This window comes from Schistocerca serialis, chromosome 4, assembly GCF_023864345.2.
Source record: "Schistocerca serialis cubense isolate TAMUIC-IGC-003099 chromosome 4, iqSchSeri2.2, whole genome shotgun sequence".
NCBI classification, from domain to species: domain Eukaryota; kingdom Metazoa; phylum Arthropoda; class Insecta; order Orthoptera; family Acrididae; genus Schistocerca; species Schistocerca serialis.
In genome coordinates this window covers 865,429,036-865,456,347 of record NC_064641.1, presented here as the reverse complement: position 1 = coordinate 865,456,347, position 27,312 = coordinate 865,429,036, and the positions used below count along the sequence as shown (strand labels likewise).

The window sequence follows — 27,312 nt, the reverse complement described above, 5'->3', positions numbered from 1 at the left end:
ATCGAACCCCCCCCCCCCCCTTTCAGTTGAGGCACAAATCTTTCCTCTTTCTAGGCGGAGGCTGAGCCAGAAACACAGAATACCACCAAAACATAGTTTTGCTGTGAAATCTTCCAGGGCTCCCGGAAGCAGTTACAGACAAGGGGTCGGCACCCACAAATAACGCAGGCAAAGAGTCAGGCTGGGAGCACATCCTACGAGAACTTGTTCACACTATGCTCACCACAAACTGTAGACATTCCGGCCGAACATCCGCTTGCGGTGGCTGCCAGAAGGCCGAAGCAACCAACAGGCCCACGCCGTGTTTCTCACACAGGCACCTCAATTTGTACAAACATCTGGGCCAACACCAACTCCGGACTCCCCTCTCACTGCGAGGCTTGGCACAGTTTATATGAAATGCCTTCCAGGCAACCAGTAGCCGCCGCAGCGTAACAGACATCACACATGTGCTTACGCCCGAGCCACAACTCCGCCAGTCTCACCGGCCGCCCCAAACCGACTGCCTCTCGCCGTCCCGCGCGCCCCAGCCAAAAACGCAAAGATGCTCATGCCAGGGGACGCGCCAAAGATAACAAGCCGATCGCTGATGATTGACCAGCGATCTGGCTCAGTGCGGCTGTAATCGTGTCGGAAAACTTTTAACGTGAATCGTCTGAATAAATATGACATCTGCCGTTCTCATACGTTGCGTACGCGATGCTACAGCCATTGTATATGTGCGTATATCCCGCGACATTCGTCACCTGAGTGTATTGTTATGTTAAGGTATTTCTGATGATGACGGCGTGTCCATTCGAGAGGCGTAACTTTTTGCATTGTGAGAGGTTGTGCCCATATTCTTGCTTCCAGATTTTTAATTATACGGGCCGTCCATACATTCAGTCTTCAGAGCAGAACGCAGCCATTCTCTTTGGTCGTTCCCATTGGCCGCTAAATACTAGAAATTATTGCCTCTTGCAAGGATTTTTAGCAAGTTTATTTCGAGCAAGTGCTAGAAAACAGCTGCCGTCCTGGGAATCACTAACCCGCCAACAATACTGTTGAGTCAGGGTAGGGAAAGACTAACCCATCATCCCAATTGCACGATGGCTCTCGCATCCCGAGCAATTACGAGGACGACTGGTGCGGTTGGGAATTACTTGTTAGCCTGTCAGCACGCAGGTGGCCTGTCTGCCTTGGCGCGCCTGGGCAGAATCCGGGGAAGCCCCGCCGGCGGCGCCGAGTGGAGCAGCCATCGGGCGCGCGGCGTTGTTTCGATCCGCCAGCTCCGGGCGCTCGCGCGCGCGCGTACACACACACGCATACACACACACATTACTGGCGTTATTGCGGCTTAGTCCGCCGGCGCAGACGTCAGGCGCCGCGCGCTCTCCCTTTAAGTAATGAGCGCCGGAACGGCTGTGAAAGCCCCAGTGATTGATTGTTGCGCGCGGTGGCGGTGGAGGGCCGAGCCGAGCCGCCGGCCCGGTATTAACCTGCCGCTGGAGCGAGGGGCCGAGTATCGACTGCGCCTGCGGGGTGCTTTCCCTCGCTGCTCCTGTAGCGGAGGGCTCCCGCGGGAGCCCGACGTCGCACTAGCGCGCCACCTGCCGCATTATCCGGGGACAACGCGCGCGCACTTGGCCGCCCGCCGGCGAAATATCGCGCGGCCCGGCTCCTTGCTGCACGGCCGGGGTCGATGCGGACCGAGGACTGTGGAGGCGTAGCGGCGGCGCCTCCGGCTACTCCCTGTCGCCGGCAGCGAGCAGCCGCTGCCCGGCGAAGGCGGGGTGTTTCATTAGCAAACCATTAGCACAGCCAGTCACAGTTTGGCACAGGCAGTAACCGACTACACGGAGCATAACATCTAAGCAATTATACGGAGTGTAACATCATTCGTAATCGGATGAACAAGGATATGCGGAAATTAAAAGACCGGTATTGGGAGCGATTTACGAAAGGTATGCAACGAGACTTTTATGAACCGCAAGAGAAAGTGTGGTGAATACTCCAGAGGCAAAAGAAGGATAGTAATGCACACATTCAGAAACGCAATGTAAGAAAGAATTGCTGAGGTCATTAGTCTCCTAGAACTTAGAACTACTTAAACCTAACTAACCTAAGGACATCACACACATCCATGCCCGAGGCAGGATTCGAACCTGCGACCGTAGCGGTCGCGCAGTTCCCGACTGTAGCGCCTAGAACCGCTCGGCCATCCCGGCCGGCTTACGCAATGTAAGAAACATTATTTTAAATTACGGCATAAGAACGTAGCATAAGTGGAAAATGAAACTAGTCACTAAATCACAGAAAATGACAGACAAATAGACTTTTCATTGGAGGAAATACGCACTGTAATAAAAAGAAATTACAATGAAATGAATACCCCTAGCTGCATATAGGCGCTGATGTAAGTCAACGGGGACAGTTGAAAATGTGTGTCCCGACCGGGACTCGAACACGGGATCTCCTGCTTACATGGCAGACGCTCAATCCATCTTTTTTTTAAATCTCATTTTGTTCGTTTTCGTTCGTTATATGTGCTCGGGGCGGACGTCGCAAGACACCCGTTTCAGTTCGTCGTTGAACCATTAACTCAGTTTTTTTTGTTACAGAGGGTAGCTAACCCACTGACCGAACACGCTGAGCTACCGTGTCGGCATCCATCTGAGCCACCGAGGACACAGAGGGACTTATCTCTGGCACGCCTCCCGTGAGGCCCACATTCCCAACTTATTATCCCGCACTATATTCATAGTGCCTCTGCCCATTACACTCATGTCCGAAAGAACAGATACCATCTTCATCTATATATATAGCTAAGGCTCACCGGCCATTTGACCACCTTCTTCTGTGCGGATGCACAAACAGTGCCCGAACTCTTACGGGAGGCCGTGCGGGATTAGCCGAGCGGTCTAAGGCGCTGCAGTCATGATATGTGCGGCTGGTCCCGGCGGAGGTTCGAGTCCTCCCTCGGGCATGGTTGTGCGTGTTTGTCCTTAGGATAATTTAGGTTAAGCAGTGTGTAAGCTTAGGGACTGATGATCTTAGCAGTTAAGTCCCATAAGATTTCACACACATTTGAACATTTGAATCTCACGGGAGTCAGTAAAAAGCCGCGAGTATGTAATGAGCATAATGGGCAGCGGCACTATGAATATATTGCGGAACAATAAGTTGGGAATGTGGGTCTCACGGGAGGCGTGCCAGAGATAAGTCCGTCCAGTCGCACTATCCTCTGTGTCCTCGGTGGCTCAGATGGATGGAGAGAGCGACTGCCATGTAAGCAGGGCATTCCGGGTTCGAGTCCCGGTCAGGACACACATTTTCAGCTATCCCCGTTGACTTATATCAACGCCTGTATCCAGCTAGGGGTATTGATTTCATTGTAATTTCATTCTAACGAGCTGCATGGTCGCCGATGGTATCCGTTCTTTCGGATATGCCCGAAAGATGGCATATACAGGATGTTCGGAAATTCCGGTTACAAACTTCTAGGAAACTGTTTTTGATTTTGCTCAGTAACAGTCCTACAATATTTTTTAAAAGAACACACCGCCATTTGAGCGATGTATTGTTTATTTAAGTACAAGACGTGTTTCGGCCGTATATGCCATTTTCAAGTATTTGATTTTATGTGTTTAACATATATTGCAGGACCCTTAAGATGTTGTCAAGCCCAAACTTGGCAATAAATTAAGAAAAATATTGGCTCCCCCCCCCCCCCAAGAAACGCCAGACGTAGAACCACCATCTTGTAACAGATCAGTAAATAATCGTGGGATCACGTTGTATTTAATAAAAACAGGCTTACGTTGGTGAATAAAAGATGAGCACATGTTCTTAAAACGTAATGATAGTGAAGTCAAAGAGTGCGAGTAATAGAAGAACTGAACACTTGGGGTGAGGTTATTGAGGCAGCAAGACGTTGGATCCGAAGTCAACTAGTAGTTTGGTACCATGTAGGAATACACGCCCTCCCGGTAAGGTCACGTAAGGCTGCCGCATTCGATGCGGGTTCAGTTGAAAAATTCGGTTTTGTAGCCAGAGGAATGAGGAATGGTACTGTGGGTCGACGTGAAGAGGTGACAATACCAGGAGCGAGCGAGCATGTTTGGACGTGCCCACGACGAACGCGTGAATGAACTTGTTCAATTCTTTGGTGTATCAAAACGGACTGTCCAGAGAATCTCCAAGGAACTGTGTGCAACTCGCGGCTATGAAAAATGGCTCTGAGCACTATGGGACTTAACTACTGTGGTCATCAGTCCCCTAGAACTTAGAACTAATTAAACCTAACTAATCTAAGGACATCACACACATCCATGCCCGAGGCAGGATTCGAACCTGCGACCGTAGCAGTCGCGCGGTTCCGGACTGAGCGCCTAGAACCGCTAGACCACCGCGGCCGGCTCGCGGCTATGAATATGGCCTAAACACAATGGTCGTAGAACGATGCTAACAGACAGAGACCAGAGACGGCTGCCACACCTCGTCAGTGACGGTCGGTTTCAGTGTCAGTGAATGTACAAGCGCGTCTCAACCAGTTTCGTTGGGAACATTGCGTCCAATGGACATTTGGATTCGGATACCTACCAAAAGGTCGTTGCTCACAGCGGTACGTAAATCTCCATGTCTATAAAGAAAAGAACAGAGGTGGTAGCGAATATACGCATATTATGTGGTCCGACGAGTCGCGGTTTTTTTTTTCCCCTCCAAATTATGCAAGGCGTCAAGTGCACACGTCGCGATGAAGCATTTTTGTCCTGTATGCTTGTTTCTCCGTCTACGTGAGGCCCTGGGTAGTAGCTTGGGATACTTCCACCCGAGTGGGCGATAAATTGACAGTGAGATGAATTGTTATAAATTTGTGCGAAGACAACCGCACAACCGTAATGAATACCTCACCTGGCTGCTAACGCACATTACACCCAGAACGGAAACAGACGTGTCAGCGGTAACGATGCATGTAGACAATGTTGTACTGTCTCAAGGAATTCCCTGGCCTGTTGAAATCGGTCATCAAAAATATACGTTCGGCAACCGGAGAGGCAAATCGCTTGTTCGATTTTGTCAGTGCCGCATTTACCTAGTTGGGACAGCTGTAACCAGTCGAATTACCTGACCGCTACATGCTGTCGATACGTCGTCCGATTCTGACTTCCAAACACCTCGCGTTGCTTTATAACAGTAACACAAGAACTGACTTCACTCGCATCCTTGCTGTACCCGTCTGTAAAACGAAAACATTCTAAATCTTCATATCCACTGCTTCTTCCTGCCTATTGAACAAGCTACCCCGTGGTGTATGCAAAAACCGGCTCCAGTTTGCATTTGAGAAAGAGCTAAGTAACTTCCTTTTGTTGCTGCAGTAATTTTTCTTTCAACGATTAACATAATGGCCATTCCCTCTTGTTCAACAGTGAAGCAAATGCCCTTTTACTCCTTCTTTTCCCAGCCATTTTTTCCCTCCTTCAGTCATTAATCCTAGCTTGCTTTTTCTCGTCTCTTCTTTAGTCGCATTCGTCCTCGTTCTCATCTTCTGTTATTTATATTTCTGTCTCTTCTCATTTTGATTGCTGCCAAGGTAAAAATATCTACCGACTTGTCTAAGTTATTTGTATCACCTTTCTCTTCGCAAAACAAGCAGAACGATATTTATTTCTGTTGTAGCTTTTACTGTTATCAGTCCCTTTAGATTCCATGCTACGAGCATTGTAACATAGTTAGATTAAGCAACATTCGTCATCTATCAAACAATCGATCGATCGTATCTTGTGGCAGCGACTCTGTTTCATGATTGATCTATTAATAAAACAAGGTGAGTTCCAGGTTGAAACAGAAGGCCTTTCGGATATTGCAAGAAAAATAAATCAATGAATTTAATAAAAATGACACACACACACGGGCTTCTTTTTCTCTATGCTTTTACTGTTCTTTAATGTACACTCGCAAAAGTGACTGTTTTGCATTCCATTGCGCGGGTGTCGAAGGACTGATCAACACTGTACATTGCGAGCTGTTTCAGTCAAATTGGTGGCCGGTGCACGTGACAGCAATCGGCAACAATTTACCGCGAGCTTACCAAGTTGAGAGATTTTCGAGCTTAATCGTCATTTGTTAACGAAATAAAAGCGAAATCTGCTTGTATATCTCGTCGGATAAATAGGATAAGCAACATTATTTCTCTACTAATAACCATTTGTGTGTGTGTGTGTGTGTGTGTGTGTGTGTGTGTGTGTGTGACTGGCGGTTAACTGCTCGAAGAAACCGTCAGTCACATTCGGTGATGGTACTATCAAATCTCTCCTGTATCCTATCTTCTTTTTATATTCTTCTTAAAAAACAACAAAATTTTAGTTATATTTCAACCTTAAATTATAGTTATTTTGAAAAGTATCACTCTTGGTAAATGTTGTAGATAAAACAAAAGAAAAGAAAATTGTAAAAAATGAAGAACGAAAATTGTAAGATGTACGACCTGTTTTAAACATCAGGTGACTGGTCTATAATTTGGCAATAAATAAATAAAAAATAAATATCTCGTCGAAGCTGCATTTAGAGAAGAGAAATTTGTGCCCTTCTGAAAGACATAAGACACAGAGATGGTAAAGGAGATACAACGGCATGCGTACATCCATTGACTGGTAATCGGATAGTGATTATAACATTTGCCTTTCCCCAAAAGGAGTGTAGGTAAGCTTCCGGTCCCTGTTGATGTCAACGAGCGAGATGGCGGACTGTTTTGAGGCACAGCATTCGTGTTCGTGAAGAGCGGGCTCAAACCCCGAACCGATCGCAAAATTGACATCACTACTCTGGTCTTGATGACTACATTGAATATTACGTTCGGTTCGCATATACACAGGACGAAATCATAGCTGTAGTTAACCCAGGCTGACACGAGAGTGTGACTTATTTATCAGAATACTGACAACTTATTAATACTGCCAAGAACAGAAAACGATGTTCCGCAATGCGTGAAATGAAAGTGCTCGTAAGACTGTGTCTCCCAACACATTCGTCTTTACGATGTTCGTGTGGAAAGTGTGGGTCGCTATTAATGCTATCTTCTGGCGCACTCTAATGCAGCCGCTTGCACTTAATTTTTTTTAATTTTTTATTTTTTTTAAATCAGCTAGAATCGCTGCGTTGACGTTACTTTGATGTGTCCTGCTATGTAAATTTCTACTCGTAAACGCCATATAAACTAGAGTGCGTTTCTGCTCTATCTAAAAACTCTGAAGATGAAACTCACTTTAATTATACACCTAGATGCAGTAGTTTTACTCTTTTATCTCCTGAATTTGTGAGACACTTCGTGTCCTAGTTTATAAAGTTGCATTGCTCCAGGAATAGTTTTTCGCTTTAGCGTTTAAGTCGTTCCAGAAAAACATAGTTTATGGATTCTGTTTGTGTGTCAGTTGGTACGCTGTTCAATAAGTCCTCAACTTTTTCTAACCACTTTTGTTTGTTTTGTTTCAGATAACCGGTGGCAAAAGTACTCCAAGGTAAGGCGCTGTTCCATTTCATCGGTAAAGTAGAGCAGCAAGCGCTACTTTTATTGTCTACTTATTACTATTGGATTACTGTGCGTCTGTCGTATTTTACTATTCGAGAGTCACTTTCTCCTAAACGTGGAAGTCGAGTGCCATGGAAGCGCATTGATCATTGCGCCAGCGTAACTTGAGGCATTCGGAAGAACAGACGAAGGCGTTCTCACTCCAAAAATCTCCCCGTGGATAACTGTTAAATTGTCATGTTTCCCCAAGAAATAAGAGACGAGCGAGAACTGTTAATCTGGATACTGTAGGATCATTGTCTGACCATCCAGATCCACCAGCAGTCACTGTACTAAGAAGTCGCATTGGCAGACTTTATGTGGGATGACTCCATCAGTACCAGACAAAAGCGGAACAGAAAATTTGTTAAGGGGTCCCAGAGGGAAGCCACCAAACTCTGAGGGGGATGTGGCTATCATCCGCGCATAGGCCTATTGGGGTTCTCGTCTTCAGTTCAGTGCACTTTATTTTAGTATCTCTCGCTATGATTGTGCCGTCTTTAGAATGAGAATTTTCTTTCGGAAACATAAGGCGCTAGCAAGGAAGAAAAGTAAGACTGATACTGGGGTCAAGCGGCACTACATCTACTGCCTCTACTGGACAAGAATGAGGCCTACTTAATCATCCCAAAATGTTCCTAAAGTTATTTGAATTAGTGTCGCCGGAAGGAACTGGTACAATGTCTTAACCATACATGGAAGCCGCACATGATCGACGTCCATAATGTCCCTTTATTATTGGAGACTAGAGCATATCCTAAGCTCGAACGTAATTTCGTTTTCAGGGGGGAAAAAAACCTTCTCGACAAGTCAACACAAGTTGAGGAGACAGCGCTCGTGTGGCAGCACAGCTCGCGGCTTCCCACGCGTTGTCATGCTGATTACTGGATGCTGATAAACCTACTGATTCCCTCTTTCTAAACTTCCAAAAGGCTTACGACGCATGTGTTCCACTGCCGTCTGATAACCGAGGTTCGATGAGACAAAGTATGATTGATTCGAAGAATCTTTGAAGCCTGTGCTACATCTACATTTATGCTCCGCAAGCCACCCAATGGTGTGTGGCGGAGGGGACTTTACGTGCCACTGTCATTACCTCCCTTTCCTGTTCCAGTCGCGTATGGTGCGCGGGAAGAACGACTGCCGGAAAGCCTCCGTGCGCTCTCGAATCTCTCTAATTTTACATTCGTGATCTCCTCGGGAGGTATAAGTAGGGGAAGCAATATATTCGATACCTCATCCAGAAACGCACCCTCTCGAAACCTGGATAGCAAGCTACACCGCGATGCAGAGCGCCTCTCTTGCAGAGTCTGCCACCTGAGTTTGCTAAACATCTCCGTAACGCTATCACGCTTACCAAATAACCCTGTGACGAAACGCGCTGCTCTTCTCTGGATGTTCTCTATCTCCTCTGTCAACCCGACCTGGTACGGATCCCACACTGATGAGCAATACTCAATTATAGGTCGAACGAGTGTTTTGTAAGCCACCTCCTTTGTTGATGGACTACATTTTCTAAGGACTCTCCCAATGAATCTCAAGCTGGCACATGCCTTACCAACAATTAATTTTATATGATCATTCCACTTCAAATCGTTCCGTACGCATACTCCCAGATATTTTAGAGAAGTAACTGCTACCAGTGTTTGTTCCCCTATCATAGAATCATACAATAAAGTATCCTTCTTTCTATGTATTCGCAATACATTACATTTGTCTATGTTAAGGGTCAGTTGCCACTCCCTGCACCAAGTGCCTATACGCTGCATTTCGCTGCAATTTTCTAACGCTGCAACTTCTCTGTATACTACAGCATCATCCGCGAAAAGCCGCATGGAACTTCCGACACTATCTACTAGGTCATTTATATATATTGTGAAAAGCAATTGTCCCATAACACTCCCCTATCGCACGCCAGAGGTTACTTTAACGTCTGTAGACGTCTCTCCATTGATAACAACATGCTGTGTTCTGTTTGCTAAAAACTTTTCAATCCAGCCACAGAGCTGGTCTGTTATTCCGTAGGCTCTTACTTTGTTTACCAGGCGACAGTGCGGAACTGTATCGAACGCCTTCCGGAAGTCAAGGAAAATAGCATCTACCTGGGAGCCTGTATCTAATATTTTCTGGGTCTCATGAACAAATAAAGCGAGTTGGGTCTCACACGATCGCTGTTTCCGGAATTCATGCTGATTCCTACAGAGTACATTCTGGGTTTCCAGAAATGACATGATACGCGAGCAAAAAAGATGCTCTAAAATTCTACAACAGATCGATGTCAGAGATATAGGCCTATAGTTTTGCTCATCTGCTCGACGACCCTTCTTGAAAACTGGAACTACCTGTGATCTTTTCCGTTCCTCTAGAGACTTGCGGTACACGGCTGTTAGAAGGGGGACAAGTTCTTTCGCGTACTCTGTGTAGAATCGAATTGGTATCCCGTCAGGTCCAGTGGACTTTCCTCTCCATCATGGATATGCTGTTTCGAGCCACTTACTGATTTAACGTAAGATCAGAACTTCCTAGGATTTTCTGTCAAGTGGGTACATAGAATTTTACTTTCGAATTCACTGAACGCTTCACGCATAGCCATCTTTCCGCTAACTTTGACATCGTTTAGCTTCTGTTTGTCTGAGAGGTTTTGGCTGCGTTTAAACTTGGAGTGAAGCTGTCTTTGCTTTCGCAGTAGTTTCCTAACTTTGTTGTTGAAGCACCGTGGGTTTTTCCCGTCCCTCACAGTTTTACTCGGCAAGTACCTGTCTAAAACGCATTTTGCAATTGCCTTAAACTTTTTCCATAAACACTCAACATTGTCAGTGTCGGAACAGAAATTTTCGTTTTGATCTGTGAGGTAGTCTGAAATCTGCCTTCTATTACGCTTGCTAAACGGACAATTCTTCCTCCCTTTCTTTATATTCCTATTTACTTCCATATTCAGGGATGCTGCAACGGCCTTATGATCATTGATTCCCTGTTCTGCGCTTACAGAGTCGAATAGTTCGGGTCTGTTTGTTATCAGTCGGTCCAAGATGTTATCTCCACGAGTCGGTTCCCTGTTTAATTGCTCGAGGTAATTTTCGGATAGTGCACTCATTATAATGTCACTCGATGCTCTGTCCCTACCACCCGTCCTAAACATCTGAGTGTCCCAATCTATATCTGGTAAATTGAAATCTCCACCTAAGACTATAACATGCTGAGGAAATTTATGTGAAATGTATTCCAGATTTTCTCTCAGTTGTTCTGCCACTAATGCTGCTGAGTGGGAGGTCGGTAAAAGGAGCCAATTATTAACCTAGCTCTGTTGTTGAGTGTAACCCCCACCCATGATAATTCACAGGAACTATCCACTTCTGCTTCACTACAGGATAAACTATTACTAACAGCGACGAACACTCCACCACCGGTTGCATGCAATCTGTCCTTTCTAAACACCGTCTGTGCCTTTGTAAAAATTTCGGCAGAATTTTATCTCTGGCTTCAGCAAGCTTTCCGTACCTATAACGATTTCAGCTTCGGTGCTTTCTATCAGCGCTTGAAGTTCCGGTACTTCACCAACGCAGCTTCAACAGTTTACAATTACAATACCTGTACTGGACTGCGAATGTTCGGCTGACGTGACAGTAAATCTGGAAATGTTCTCAATAAAAGTTAGTGATTTGATCAAATACGGTCAGCATCAGCTAAAAGAGTCACTCGAATGAAAATTAGCCGGATGGAAAAAAGTAAGTAAACTGTTCATTACTTCGAAAGTAATCGCCATATCTGTTAATACATCTGTCTCACTTTGAGACAACCCGGTGAGTGCCTTCATGAAAAAATGTTTGCTGTTGCCTACGGAACCATGACTGTACACAGGTGAGCACTCTTCGCCCGAAGCAAATCGACGCCCACGAATGTCTTTCTTCAGGGCTCCAAAAAATATGGAAATCGCATGGGGAGAGATCGGGACTGTATGGAAGATATTTAAGGGCTTCCCAGCGAAACTTTTGCAGCGTAGTCTGAAACAACCTTGGCAACATGAGGGCCCGCCCACAACCTCCACACAGTCATCTTGCGATTCCCATATTTGGAGCCCTGAAGGAAAGCATTCGTGGCCGTCGATTGTTTTTTTTTCCGAACATCTGGGTATAATTATGGTTCCGTAGGCAACCACAAACATAGCTCCATGAGGGCACTGACTGGCATATCTCACACTGGGACAAATGTATTAACAGATATGGCGATTACTTTACAGTTTACTTACTTTTTTCCCATCTGTCTCGTTTTTATTTGACTGCTCCTTGTGTAGGCCTGCTGTATGCTGGCTATGCTGTTTCCTACAAGAAAATCTCATTGCTGGATGACTGTAAGGAAGTTTAGAACATCTTAGATGAGATACTTAACTTGCATTTCTGACATTATTTATTATCGCCATAACTGTAACTTCACATCTTTCAGTGTTTGCTCTGTATTTCTTGTACAGTTTTTGTGTCTGAAGATAACAAGTAGACTTTTGCGAGTGTTAACTTTAATGCGCGGCGAGCTGAGCCATTTTTCTAAACTTTTGAACATGGCTGTGTGGTCAGCTACCGTTCACAAAGTAAAATTAAAGCAATAACAGCCCGCGGTCGCATAAAGAAATCTTTTGACTTAGGTTTCGGCGCTACTATGAGTGCCTTCATGAGAAGTAAAACACTCAAACTGGTCTATGACACAAGTACAAAATTATAGGAGAAAAAATTTTAAGTCTAAGTAATGACTAGCGGCACAAAAAGAAACAGTACTTACATGTCACGTATAATAATAAATATCAAGCGATAAAGCTTTAGTCACATTTTTCTAAGTTTGCTGGTATATTGCTTTTTCATTTGTTTTACGCGTTTTTCATTTGTTAAATTAGTACTTTCACAGAATATAGAGTGAGAACAGAAAAATAAAGAAAAAATTGCGTCACATGTGGGGAACTAATAGTAGTAATAATAATTAACAATAAACAAAATAATAAGATCAGTATTAAGTACGTAACGTTCAACTAACGAAGCGAAAGCAAATTGCCAAAAGAACATTGCTACAAACTCCGAAATTTCGTTTTACATGTCAGGAATATTTTCTCCCATGCAACAGTTCCACGCGTAAACAGTTAAAAAAATCATAAGTGGGATTTGAACGCGGGATCTTTGGTGCGACGACCGCGCGCTGTATCTCGTCACAGATCTACAATACCATCCCTCACAGATGTGCTCTTCCTGTCCTCCGTAGCGGCAGCGATACTTTTAATTACCGTTTGCGCATGTTCTGCTGGACGACAGCATACAGTACGAACTAAATTGATGTTTTGGTTTTTTTTCACTAGCAGCTTATTTTTTATGACTCACCGTCTAATTTCTTATGGTGGGTCGTATGTTGCCACTTGGCCGCTGTGACTGGGTCCGGGGTCCGGAGTGACTGGAAGTAACACCACACCGGCTCCCGTCCCCAGTCACACCGTTGCCCGTGTCCCGCCACGTGGAGGCGGGCTTTATTTGTTTACATCCATTTGATATATTTTTTGTGCAGCATTACGAAAACTTATAACTAATACACAAACAAGTGAGATATTAATAAACAAAACGAAATTAAATATTTAGAAAGAAGGAAGGAAGAGAATTGAATAGAGAAGAGATAGGTATAATATTGCCCGTCTTGGAATGACCCTTAAGACGCTGGCCATCGCTCACCATGCCTTTAATATCTAACATCCTAAAAAGCAACTTAAGAGATTAGGGTACGCTAAAGCTAGAAACTAAGACTAAGACCTCCATGTCCAGCCTGCTAAACTATTTACGATATACAATAGAGAGGTAACTGATTTTGTGGTTGGCTCAAAGTTGCTGATAAAAGGGTACTTGTGGTAAAAGTGTTGAGGTAATGACGCTAACGGTTTGTGTTGAGCCTACAAGGCTCCTACTAGAGTACATCAGGCGCAAGCACCTCTCGGCCCCACCGACAACACGACCTGAACGGTGGTTTTCCCCGATCTACCATAGGTATCCGTCGGGTTGGGCTCAAAAGAGAGGAGCCACAATTAAGATCCTTCCATCCAGACCGTGCGCCGCCTCTTACCAGGAGGCGTAGGTCCCTTGACGAGGTGCCTAACTTTAAGCTTCAGATCAGAATTTATTATTGTAGTGGGGGTTGAGGTATAGGCTGTGTAGGTTGGTTGTACAAACAATTCATGCTGAGGCAATGAGACTTACAGTGATACGTGGTGTGGCAGTTAGTACCTTCCAGCCCCGCCAGCAACACAGCCAGAACGGTGGTGTTTTGGTTTGTACTCCATCGACATACAATGTTCGTTACCGACAGAGCCACGAGGTCTGGGTGTCAGTGGTGATCCGGCTACTCTAGCGCCTGACGTCAGGCAACCCGTTCCACACCCGTCAGATGTGGTTGCCTGTTTTTCGCGTTTGTCCGACACCTTGCCGTTTGAAGCGTAGCACTCGGGATGTGACGTCACTAGAGACAGTGGCGAGCTCCCTTTCTCGTTGGCCTCACACCATTGCCTGTGCTCACTCTCGCTCGCGCCGCGCCGGCCTGTGGAGAACACCAGCGCCCCTCGGGTGGCAGCCGAATAAACAGTTGGCCGCGCCTCGCGTACAGTAAGAATATCGAGCGGCCGGCGGCCTGGAGCCTGGCCGGAGTCACGCAGGCGCGGCCCACGCCGAAAGGTTAAACGCGGCGCCGCGCCGTGCCGTGCCGCTATCTCGCATGCGACGACCCGCGCGGCCGGCGGCGCGCCTCGCATATGCAAGTACTGTGGCGCTGCGGCAAAAACTGCGAATGAAATGTAATGGCCATCTTCGGTCCGCGCGGCCTAATTAGAACCGCGCCGCGTCGCGTCGCGTTACGTTACGTTACCATTCCGCCTTTGCGGCCTTTGTTTTTGTGTGCCGGCGCGGGGCTACGTGCCGGACCATCACGTCCGCCGGCTCTGGGCGCTTCTTGCTTTTATCTGCCGCGGCGGTCGCCCGAGCACTGTGCAAACACGATCCGTGCCGGGTCGAAAAAGGCGGGCCCACTAGATTCCAGGCGCGACCACGTATGCTTCCGTTTGCAGTTTTCGTTGGCGTGCCTCTACAAATGATATATCTGGCAGCGTAATACGCCCGACTGGTCCGTAAAAGTAGAAAAACTAATACGTAGAACGCCCAGAGCAAAATTATTTTTTCCAGTTATGGGAAAATTCAATAACGAGCATGCAGTTTGTACGAATCGAGAGATTGTAGCAATGGAAAATTGCACTGAAATGCAGGAGGATCTGCAACGATTTGACGCATGGTGCAGGCAATGGCAATTGAATCTCAATGTAGACAAGTGTATTGTGCTGCGAATACATAGAAGGAAAGGTCCTTTATCATTTAGCTAAAATATAGCAGGTCAGCAATTGGAAGCAGTTAATTCCGTAAATCATCTGGGAGTAGGCATTAGGAGTGATTTAAAATGGAATGACCATATAAAATTAATCGTCGGTAAAGCAGATGCCAGACTGAGATTCATTGGAAGAATCCCAAGGAAATGCAGTCGGAAAACAAAGGAAGTAGGTTACAGTACACTTGTTCTCCCACTGCTTGAATACTGCTCAGCGATGTGGGATCCGTACCAGATAGGGCTGATAGAAGAGATAGAGAAGATCCTACGGAGAGCAGCGCGCTTCGTTACAGGATCATTTAGTAATCGCGAAAGCGTTACGGAGATTATAGATAAACTCCAGTGGAAGACGCTCAGTAGCTCGGTACGGGCTTTTGTTGAAGTTTCGAGAACGTACCTTCACCGAGGAGTCAAGCAGTATATTGCTGCCTCCTACGAGACCACGAGGATAAAATCAGAGAGATTAGAGCCCACACAGAGGCATACCGACAATCTTTCTTTCCACGAACAATACGAGACTGGAATAGAAGGGACAACCGATAGAGGTACTCAAAGTACCCTCCGCCACACAACGTCAGGTGGTTTGCTGAGTATGGATGTAGATGTAGAATGTGCTTCATCCAAATTCTAGTGCAACGGTACTGAGACTACTCTACGTATATCTATAGTACTGACACAGAAGTTTTCCCCATACTGTTAACTGACATTTTTGCTTGCCAGCAAGTACATAGTCCAGTGAATCCTTAAGTCTTTAAGTAATATAAGCCATCCGTGAAACAAATGGCTCTCAAAATACTGGTTCAACCGTCTCTAGAACACTGTACGTCTATCTGGGGCCCTTGTCAGGGTGTAATAAAAATATGTGGCCAAACTTTCAGCAGAAACTCCTCACACGTAGACGAAGAAAAACTTCTTCGTATATAAAAGGCAGTGTCCTGACTGACTGACTCACTCACTCTCTCATCATCGTCCAGCCCAAACTACTAACGGTAAAAACTTGAAATTAGCAGATAGTTTGACGTTACACTGCAGGCATCGTTTTAGCAAACGATTTTTCTAAACCCCACTCATAAGGGGGTAAAATATGGGATGAAACGCCTTTTAAAAACTTGTGTCTATTAAGGCAATTTTTAAACTGGAACTTCGAAAATAGACATTTTATTTCTCGGTGTGAAAAAAGAAATACGTGTTTTGGCATTTCAAGAAATTTAACCCCGTTGGGGGTGGAATAGTGGGTGAAATTTGTATAAAATTAATCATTATTAAAGAACATTTTAAAGCTGCATTTATGAAAATCGGTATGGACTTATTTGACTTCTCGATTAGAAGTAAGTACGTGTTTTATTGTTTTAGTAAATTCAACATTTATGTTGTTTTATGAAAAATTTTACTGTGGAAACATTTTTAAAATTAAATCTATGAAAATATGAATTTGGCTTCTTGATTGGAAACGAAAAAAACTCGTTACCCTCTTTTTCGAAATTGAACCCCTTTGGTGGTCAAATAGGAGATGAAAATTTTTATGGAAATATTTCGTTATGCAAGCATTTTTGAAGATAAATCTATGAAGATTTTTACGTGGCCAACCTGTTAAAAAAAAAAAGAAAAAAAACATGTACACTCCTGGAAATGGAAAAAAGAACACATTGACACCGGTGTGTCAGACCCACCATACTTGCTCCGGACACTGCGAGAGGGCTGTACAAGCAATGATCACACGCACGGCACAGCGGACACACCAGGAACCGCGGTGTTGGCCGTCGAATGGCGCTAGCTGCGCAGCATTTGTGCACCGCCGCCGTCAGTGTCAGCCAGTTTGCCGTGGCATACGGAGCTCCATCGCAGTCTTTAACACTGGTAGCATGCCGCGACAGCGTGGACGTGAACCGTATGTACAGTTGACGGACTTTGAGCGAGGGCGTATAGTGGGCATGCGGGAGGCCGGGTGGACGTACCGCCGAATTGCTCAACACGTGGGGCGTGAGGTCTCCACAGTACATCGATGTTGTCGCCAGTGGTCGGCGGAAGGTGCACGTGCCCGTCGACCTGGGACCGGACCGCAGCGACGCACGGATGCACGCCAAGACCGTAGGATCCTACGCAGTGCCGTAGGGGACCGCACCGCCACTTCCCAGCAAATTAGGGACACTGTTGCTCCTGGGGTATCGGCGAGGACCATTCGCAACCATGAAGCTGGGCTACGGTCCCGCACACCGTTAGGCCGTCTTCCACTCACGCCCCAACATCGTGCAGCCCGCCTCCAGTGGTGTCGCGACAGGCGTGAATGGAGGGACGAATGGAGACGTGTCGTCTTCAGCGATGAGAGTCGCTTCTGCCTTGGTGCCAATGATGGTCGTATGCGTGTTTGGCGCCGTGCAGGTGAGCGCCACAATCAGGACTGCATACGACCGAGGCACACAGGGCCAACACCCGGCATCATGGTGTGGGGAGCGATCTCCTACACTGGCCGTACACCACTGGTGATCGTCGAGGGGACACTGAATAGTGCACGGTACATCCAAACCGTCATCGAACCCATCGTTCTACCATTCCTAGACCGGCAAGGGAACTTGCTGTTCCAACAGGACAATGCACGTCCGCATGTATCCCGTGCCACCCAACGTGCTCTAGAAGGTGTAAGTCAACTACCCTGGCCAGCAAGATCTCCGGATCTGTCCCCCATTGAGCATGTTTGGGACTGGATGAAGCGTCGTCTCACGCGGTCTGCACGTCCAGCACGAACGCTGGTCCAACTGAGGCGCCAGGTGGAAATGGCATGGCAAGCCGTTCCACAGGACTACATCCAGCATCTCTACGATCGTCTCCATGGGAGAATAGCAGCCTGCATTGCTGCGAAAGGTGGATATACACTGTACTAGTGCCGAAATTGTGCATGCTCTGTTGCCTGTGTCTATGTGCCTGTGGTTCTGTCAGTGTGATCATGTGATGTATCTGACCCCAGGAATGTGTCAATAATGTTTCCTCTTCCTGGGACAATGAATTCACGGTGTTCTTATTTCAATTTCCAGGAGTGTATTTCACTGAATGAAGTTTGGAAGGTAGGAGACGAGGCACTGGCGGAATTAAATTGTGAGGACGGGTCGTGAGTCGTGCTTGGGTAGCTCAGTTGGTAGAGCACTTGCCCGCGAAAGGCAAAGGTTCCGAGTTCGAGTCTCGGTCCGACACACAGTTTTAATCTGCCAGGAAGTTTCATGCATTTCACTGTTTTTGGATACTCAACACCTAAGGGAGTGAAATAGGGGGCAGTGTTTTATGAAAATATTTCATTGTGAAAGCATTTTTATGCTGTATTTATGACAATTTGTATTTGGCTTCTCAGTTAGAAGTGAAAAAAAATACATGTCTCGCCGTTTTTGGAGAACCAACCATTAAGGGAATGGAATAGGGCCAGACTGATTCACTGGATTATCATCGCCTAGCCGGAACAGAAACTTGACGTTTGGACAGTGTGTGAATCTTACTCTGTAAGCATTATTTCACAAGAGATTTTTCTAAATTCCACGCCTAGAGAGACGGAGTAAGGGATGAAAGGTGTTTTGAAAATATTTCGCTATTAAGGCAATTTCGAAGCTAGAATGACGAAAATTGGTATCTACTTTCTCAGTCACAAATAAAAAACACATGTTTCAGTATTTCTCGACATTCGTGTACTAGATATTCAACTACGAAGGGGGTAAAATAGGGAATGAAAGTTTCTAAAAACATATTTCGCTGTATTAAAAAGTTTTGAAAGGTAATCATCAAAACTGATATTTCACTTCTCGGTGTTAGGGGATGAACTTTCTGTGGAAATACGGAAATACTACCACAAGAACATAGAACGCATGATTAATAAAAACCGTGTATTCCAGCTACCAGAATCGCTTTTTGATCAAAGTACATTTCGAAGACCATGCCTCTATGACCTTATTGAGCGTGGAAAGTTTAGAGGAGGCTTCAGTTGGCGAACAACGTAAAAATTCGATTAAAGGAAAAAAAAAATCTGTGGAGACCACAGAGTCACATTAGCGAAGCTGCCGGCGCTTAGGTGGTCTATTATGTGAATCCGGGCCTGGAAATGCCGTATTTCTACGTTAGAGCTCAGTTTCTACAACTCTTCAACACATCAGTAACACACAGGAAAAGAAAGTGTCGGCACAGTATGAAACACATTCCTAAATGATATCTTCAAAATGTTAGCAAGGATACGTGCAACAGCCCGACGTCGCGTTAAATCTCTGATGTGCTGATGTATTCTCGGAGAACTGCATATTGTCTCACAACCTTTCTCAGTAAGACTCATGCACACCTTGTTCTGGGATTCCGTGCACAGGATCTTTTATAAGCCTCCACAAATAAAAATCCAGTGCGTTGACATCCGCAGCGCGTGGAGGCCGACAAGTGGTCCACCTCTACCTAACCATCTGTCACAGAGTCTGTTACTTAGAAGCGTACGGACATTACCACTGAAACGAGGAGTAGTTCGATCGCGCATGAAGTACATGTTTTGACGCACTCGTGAAGGTACATGTTCCACAGAACAGGTGGAATATTATCTAAGAAAGCATGCTAAGTTTCTCCCCTGAGCATGGCAAAAAGCCACCAGTTATTCCTCCGCATACATTGACAGAAAATCATTGTTGATGACATGAGGACTCTCGATAAACGTTAATAAGGAATAGTAGCGGACCAGAGATTGAACTTCATGGGACCCCCATTGTGATTCCTAAACGCGAAGAACTTTATGCACTCACTATTTACATAAAAAATAGACGTGAATTTTTTATAATCTTCAAATATCACACATATTACAACAAAACTGTATCATTCTAGAGCCCACTGATGATACCGTAAAGCGAAAAAGGCGAAAAGCGTCTAGGAGAAATGAAATTCACGCAGCAAGAACAGGCGGTTTTTATTTTTTTAAAAAAAATATTTATGTGCTTGCTGCAGAGAATGGCCACGCAAACAAACTCGTTATTTGCGTTCTGTTTGTTAAGTGTGATTCAAAGAATTTGTGTTCCCCATGATTAATGATTAATGTGATTGTGAAGAGATGGTAGAAAACATCCTTTAACATGGAAATAAGGCGAGTCCATACCCTTACGACACATTTTATTCCTCTATGTGTGAGGAATATTGCCTGGAAGTCCGCCTGCTTAGCTGGGTAGTAGCGTGCTCGCTTCCCATGCAAGCGGGCCCGTGTTCGATTCCCGGCCGGGTTGGAGATTTTCTCCGCTCGGGGACTGTGTGTTGTGTTGTCCTCATCATCATTCCGCGGATGGGGCCTCCCGGCCAACGATGCCTGCGCTGATATCCTGGAAGTTGGCCAATACCTGTTCGTTACACCCCATAGAGAGGATCCAACGGAGAGCGGTGTGGTTCATGCATTGCGGATATGCTCAACAAACTCCAGTCCGAGATACAACAGAAGCGTTTCGCTTCACAGAGAAGCTTATTATTAAAATTCGAAGGCCTTCCGTTCCAAGAGGAGTCGGGAAACGTAATACTTCTTTGCACATATGTGTCGAGAAATAATCACGACTAAGAAAATCACGGATATTACAGCTCACGAGAATGCAGCGAATATGGGGACAAATGACAGTGGTACCAGTAGTACCCTCTGCCACACACCCTAAGGTGTGATGTAGTGGCAGAACGAAAGCCAAAACCAGAAAACTCGAATTGTACCCCATGAAAATGGAGTTTAGTTTCGATACATATTAATATAGAAACAATTAGCGACTGGAACTGTTTATTATTATTATTACTACTGTTATCATTATTATTCAATAGTATGGCTCACTGTAGTTTACAACTCCTATCACTAAATATATAAAAACGTCCTTGGTTCAGAGTCTACGTTTAACTGTACATTCCCATATAATTTGTTGGGGAAGTTTGACCTAAGGAGACGGGGGACTTTGAATAGGACTATGGTGTCAAATGAACATTCTGGAAGGCAACAGCTTTACATTTACTATATTATTAAATACAGGTTTTATTATTTAATTTAATCGTATGGTTTCGGCCCCCCGTCGGGCAGACCGTTCGCCGGGTGCCGGTCTTTCAATTTAACGCTACTTCGGCGACCTGCAGTCGATGAGGATGATATGATGATGATGATAATGATGATGATTATGAGGACAGTACAGCACCCAGACCCTGGGTGGAGACAATTCCCCGACCCAGCGGGAAATCGAATCCGGGCCCAGAGGATTGACAATCCGTCACGCTGACCATTCAGCTACCGGGGGCGGACATTAAATATCGTAACCTAACCTTTCAGTAAGTTCACAGCGATACTACCTCAGTGGAAACTTTTCCTGCGGTTGGCAGCATCAGTAGTTGTAAGAACGAGGGCCAAATGCTGGAGTAGTTGTAGTCTTGGTCGAAGCAAACTGAATGTCAGATCACAATGCTTGCTCTCTCCCACCTTCGCATCCACTGACATCTTAGCCACCGAGCGAGGTGGCGCAGTGGTTAGCACACTGGACTCGCATTCGGGAAGAGACGGTTCAATCCCGCTTCCGGCCATCCTGATTTAGGTTTCCCGTGATTTCCGTACATCGCTTTAGGCAAATGCCGGGATGGTTTCTTTGAAAGGCCACGGCCGACTTCCTTCCCTAATCCGATGAGACCGATGACCTCACAGTTTGGTCTCCTCGTCCGCAGCTCGTGGTCGTCCGGTAGCGTTCTCGCTACCCACGCCCGGGTTCCCGGGTTCGATTCCCGGCGGGGTCAGGGATTTTCTCTGCCTCGTGATGACTGGGTGTTGTGTGCTGTCCTTATGTTAGTTGGGTTTAAGTAGTTCTAAGTTCTAGGGGACTGATGACCATAGATGTTAAGTCCCATAGTGCTCAGAGCCATTTGAACCATTTTGGTCTCCTCCTCCAAATCAACCCAACCCGCACCTTAGGGGTGGGTTGATCTTCGACGAGATATGTCGTAGTTGAGACCCCAGACCCTCATTTGACAGAGTATCCAGATTCAATGATTTTCGTAAATCACTGAAGACGTATGCCGGTGTGGTTCCTTTCAAAAGGACACAACTGATTTTCTTTCCACGTCATTCCTTAATCCGTGCTTGTGCTTCGGCTATAATAACCTTGTATACAGTCAGTCTAAAGAATCTTCAAAAGAAACAGCGACTACAGCATAATTTTCGTAAAAGCATAAGTCTACACCTAGAGAGAGAGAGAGAGAGAGAGAGAGAGAGAGAGAGAGAGAGAGACGCCGACTGCTAGTATGCCTTGCTCGTCAAACGACGCCATTTGCATTAGTACTGTCGCTGTGTGCTGCTTACAGTATCAGTTCAAAGTGTTTAAATCGATTGATCAGCCCGCCGAATGTGAAATAGGTCATGATTCGGTTTTTGACAACCAGGAACTTGGCGGCGGCAGCAGCAGAAATCCATCGACAGATACGTGATGTGTATGGTACCAATGCAGTGAATGATCGCGAAGTGCGTAAGTAGGTGAGAACTATCAAGGATTGGCGGGAGAATGTCCATAAAATTGTGCGCACTTTGTGTTCACAGGCTGCTTACTGAGAAACAGAAAATGGAAAGAATGGCTTGTGCGCTTGATTTTTTTTAGACCGATATCGTAAGGAAGGGGATCAGTTTTTAGAGAATTCTGTTGCGGGGGAGGAGACGTAGGTTTCTCAGATGACTCCGTAGTCTAAAAGTCAGTCAATTGAATGGCGTCACATGACATCAAAGCCAGTCTCAACACATAAGGTTATGGCAACCGTGTGCTGGGATGGACATGGTTTGGTGTTAGACGAGTGTATGCAGCAAGGGACAACGATAAACGCAGCCACTTACTGCGCTATCCTGACTAAACTTCGACAAGCAATACACAATAAGCGATGTGCCCTTCTGACGTCTGGAGTTTTGTTGCTGCATGACAATGCCAGACCCCATTCTGCCAGTCGGACCAAAAATCTGATCAGATCTTTTGGATGGGAACAGATTGTCCACCTACCGTCAGATCTTTTGGATGGGAACAGATTGTCCACGTACCATACAGTCCAGACCTGAAGCCGAGCGATTTTCACTTTTTCTGCTACCTAAGGGAGTTTCACGGCGGCAAACGCTTTTACAGTAGATGGCGAGGTGAAAAAAGCAGTTAAAAACTGATTATCCACATAGACGCCAGACGTCTGTAACTTAAAGATACAAAAGCTTGTAGTACGTAATAAAAATGTTAAAACACGTGTGGAGAGTATGTAGGTAAATAGAGGAACCTGAAAGGACTTAAATAAAAGCTGTTTTTTGAAATAAAGAAATCAGACCTTACTTTCCGAATGATCCTCGTACATTTGTTGTCACTGTGTTGGAGAGACTTAGCAATTCATGCATTTTCAGTTTTTGATGGACTTGGCAGTTCATTATTAAAAAGAGACAAAATGTGTGTGATAGTTATAGGCCAGCCATTTAGTCTAATTTTGTATTAATCTATTTGAATCCATTATGGCCGGCTGAAGTGGCCGTGCGGTTAAAGGCGCTGCAGTCTGGAACCGCAAGACCGCTACGGTCGCAGGTTCGAATCCTGCCTCGGGCATGGATGTTTGTGATGTCCTTAGGTTAGTTAGGTTTAACTAGTTCTAAGTTCTAGGGGACTAATGACCTCAGCAGTTGAGTCCCATAGTCCTCAGAGCCATTTGAACCATTTTTTGAATCCATTATGTCAGTTGGGTGATTGTAGTAGCTAAATAATTTTTTACTTATGAATCTATCATGTTACTGGATGAGTTATAACCCCCAGCCGTCTTTATGACCCTGAGTGCATTTTCGTATTACAGGGTGATAGAGGCCCAAAAGGAAAACGATTACTATATGGTTATCAACTTTATGTTTCTTTATTCTCTCTTCGCCCTTGAAGCAGGGAACAGAAACTCCTTGCGCTCTGTGCGAGAGTGTGGTTGCTCAAAAATTAAAGTATGTACGGTACCGTGTCCAAATACTGCACCCATATAGTCGTAGTGCCGCCATTGCGTTCGGCTACCGCTCTGCACATGTGCCGGGTATCGCTCGCGGATGCCATGTCCAGAAGCCACACCTGTAACGGTGGTAACGAGTCACCTGGTTTTCTGCCAGCATCAGAGGTCGGTATTTCGTCTTTAACATCGATTTTGCGAAGATTAAAGGACTCAAGTTTCTATTTTCAAGCTCCAGATATCGATATTTTGTAAATATGGATAACCATCCAACATCCCTAATCCAAATACGGCATGGCTCTGTGACGCATGAGTCCCTAAGATTTATTTGCTTTTAAAAGTGCATTTTTAACTAAGGACTACGTATCTATATTTTACATGCTTTCGTGTGATTTAAGGGAGGCTGAGAGGAAGTGAGTGCGAACAGAAGTAGAATACTGTTTTATTGTTGATTTCATTTTAGATATTTTAAACAGATTCGTCTCAAGGTAATTTACATTTTACATCGCTTGTGACACATTAGCTAAGCTGATGAATGTGCGATAATTCAGAAGAGTTTCACTTCGGATTGCACGAATTCTAAGGAGTAAACGAATGTTTCTGTCTACGTAGCGAGATTACATTGGATAGCTTGAGGCAAGGGAACAATCAGAACGATATTTACACAGGCGGGGAAAGCTTTTTCCGGAGAAAGAGTTCTCTAGCTACCAGACATTGATTTGGAAATAGGAAAGAAGTTCCTCAAAACGTGCACGCGGAGGACAACGTTGCCGCGAACCACCGGAAATCCGCGAAAGAAGAACCTCAAAGCATTTGAAAGGTGAAGCTATCGAAATCGGAGAATGTGAAAAAATAAATAAATGGATAGACGAGGTACGGATTGAAGCAGTATTAGAAAGACTAAAGTGAGAAAAGACGCTTTTAAAAGGAAGGGGCAGGTTAGTGGGGCATCATCTGCGGCATTCAGCGATAGTTAACGTGGCGCTGTAAGGAGCAGTGAAGAGAAAAAAGAACAACAGGGGCAGTAGACGATACAAAAATAAAATGTAGAAAATGTGTGGCGTAGTAGTTACGCATGATTGGAAAGATATGTCACTAGACAGGAAAAGTTTAAGGACGCATAGAGTATGTAGGCGTAAAGCCCCGCAGTTCTCAGTGTTCCTAATATTCTGCTCAACGCGCGGTAGATTTTACTGCGATTTCAAATTGAAGTCTTAGGCTGGGTTGCTATCCTACGACTAACCCATCCAAATTCCAACTCTACCTGATTATTAACTATAGATAAAATTACAATTTAGCTAAAGCAAGAATTACGGGGTTTTGCTTCATTTGAGATAAACATGGATAAAAATGGATGACTGCGCACTATAAAAACACTTAAAATAACCCTCTATTACAATCTTATGTTGTAGCCAAGTTATCCAACACATACTGAACGGAAGTGTCTCGTAAATTGCATCATAGTCCTTTCAAATATTTGTAAAAAATAATATTGTCTTCTCCACGAAAGGAGGATTAATAGGGTAACCTGAAAGAGTTACATTACTGAAGCTAAGCTGCCTAGATACCTAGCAAATAGCATACTTTGGTAGGTCCTCTGATTCTTCCTTGAAATCGCACTCTTTTCTCTTTCTTCTTCTTCTTCTTCTTCGGATACTTCTTCGCCAAACAGTAGGCCCCTATCTATATCTGAGCTATTGTCTTGATGTGAAAGGTCTGAATCCGACACAGGAGAATAATCAGTTGGCTTTTTCATCTGTTTTTTATTTCAGTTTTTTTGGCACTGATATAATAAAATCTAGCTTACACCGTTTTGTTTTCAATAGCATGCCCTTTTCTTTCTATGGCACGTCTTTACTTCACAATAGCAAGCCTCTTTTTCTCCCATGAGTTCTGCTTCCATTCGTCCTTTGTTGGCTGTCGACATTAGAAGCACAGATTTCAACGCTTCGCTGGGAAGTTTCCCCTAAATATTTATTTTACACATTGGAATCATATCTTGAGGTAAGATACACGTAGAGTGTGTTGAGTGTCATGTTTTGCGAGAGTTATCATTGAAAAATTGTCAAAAAAAAAAAGTCTCTGAGCACTATGGGACTTAACATCTGAGGTCATCAGTCCCCTAGAACTTAGAACTACTTAAACCTAACTAACCTAAGAACATCACACACTTCCATGCCCGAGGCAGGATTCGAACCTGCGACCGTAGCGGTCGCGCGGTTCCAGACTGTAGCGCCTAGAACCGCTCGGCCACACCGGCCGGCGAAAAATTGTCGTCACCGTGTTAGATCTGCATGTATTTACCCAAAAACACCTACGGGGATTTGACCCATTTCGCCATTTTTTTGAGGAATGCGCCATGTGGCAGAGCAGGCATCAAAAACTTAAATGTACCATTGTTGATTTTGGGGGCCAGATGTAACAACTATTTCTACGTCAAAGTGAGGCAAAGTGTCGAAGAGTAATTCGTTGATTCTCCTTTTCAAAACTAGCATTATACAGTGTTCCAGTAAAATAGGGAAGTTACGTGTAAGTAGTAAAAAATAGACTTATTTTCGCACTCTTGGAGCGACCTACAGCGAGGACTCCCCCCCCCACCCCCCACCCCCGCCCCCGCCCCTTCCCTGCCGCACGATGTATTCTAAAGAATTATGTGTTAAAAACAATTACAGAGTTTGTAGGTTTCTACGAGCAGTGGCAGTTTGAATCAGATCCTTTTGGGTGTTGGGCCTCGTCTTTATAAGGCACAAAAAGGACAAAGAAACACAGAAAGCCCTATTGCGTGCAGCCAAATTAATGTTTGCTCGCCCAGAAGAGAACCGAGGCAAAGTTTAATAATGGCGTCGCCCAACATCCAAAAAGATTTTATACATTTATGTCTAATAACTTGCTCGAGGGAAGATCGGAACGTGCTTCAGACAGATCCCTACATGTGAAGTACTGCGACGCTTTAATTCGGTGGACTAGGTGATAAAACAGTCCACAAAAAAGAATTTTATTTCGGGCACAGTGTTGCAGCTCATTCATTTGATCGAAATACAGATACAACCCTTACCTTATACTATCGTAGTAACGCAACCGTCCTGTAACTTCAGCCGACAGTTAATTTACGTTCTTTTGCAACGTGTGCCAATGTAACAAAACTAAGATATTGCCGATATCTACTCCATTGCCTTCGTAACAAGCAGAGATGCAACGGAAAGTTGTGCAGAAAAAGTTGTCAGCTGCATCGTTATTGTTTTACAGCAGCAAAGTAAAATACTGCAAAGTGTTTACTGAAATGGTTCCCCGGAACGATACCCTATTTGGCGAGTGGAGAGCTATTTTGTACGCTAGCCGCATCGTAAACCGCTTACCTAAAATTACACTTTGTTCCCTGTCGGCATTTCACCGAGTGATAATAACTGAACAATGAGGTCAAGTTATATTGGAGT

General features: G+C 45.0%; 2 long non-coding RNA genes across 3 annotated transcripts in view; one reads left to right on the top strand and one right to left on the bottom strand.

Moving 5' to 3' along the window:
• The window catches only part of LOC126473518 (uncharacterized), a 675,218-nt gene that overhangs the window by 218,794 nt on the left and 429,112 nt on the right, over positions 1-27,312 (top strand). The window contains exon 3 of the long non-coding RNA XR_007586476.1: positions 7,471-7,496. This is a non-coding gene — a long non-coding RNA (uncharacterized LOC126473518). The remainder of the gene's footprint in view (positions 1-7,470; positions 7,497-27,312) is intronic.
• The window catches only part of LOC126473519 (uncharacterized), a 369,422-nt gene that overhangs the window by 241,641 nt on the left and 100,469 nt on the right, over positions 1-27,312 (bottom strand). The window lies entirely within an intron of this gene.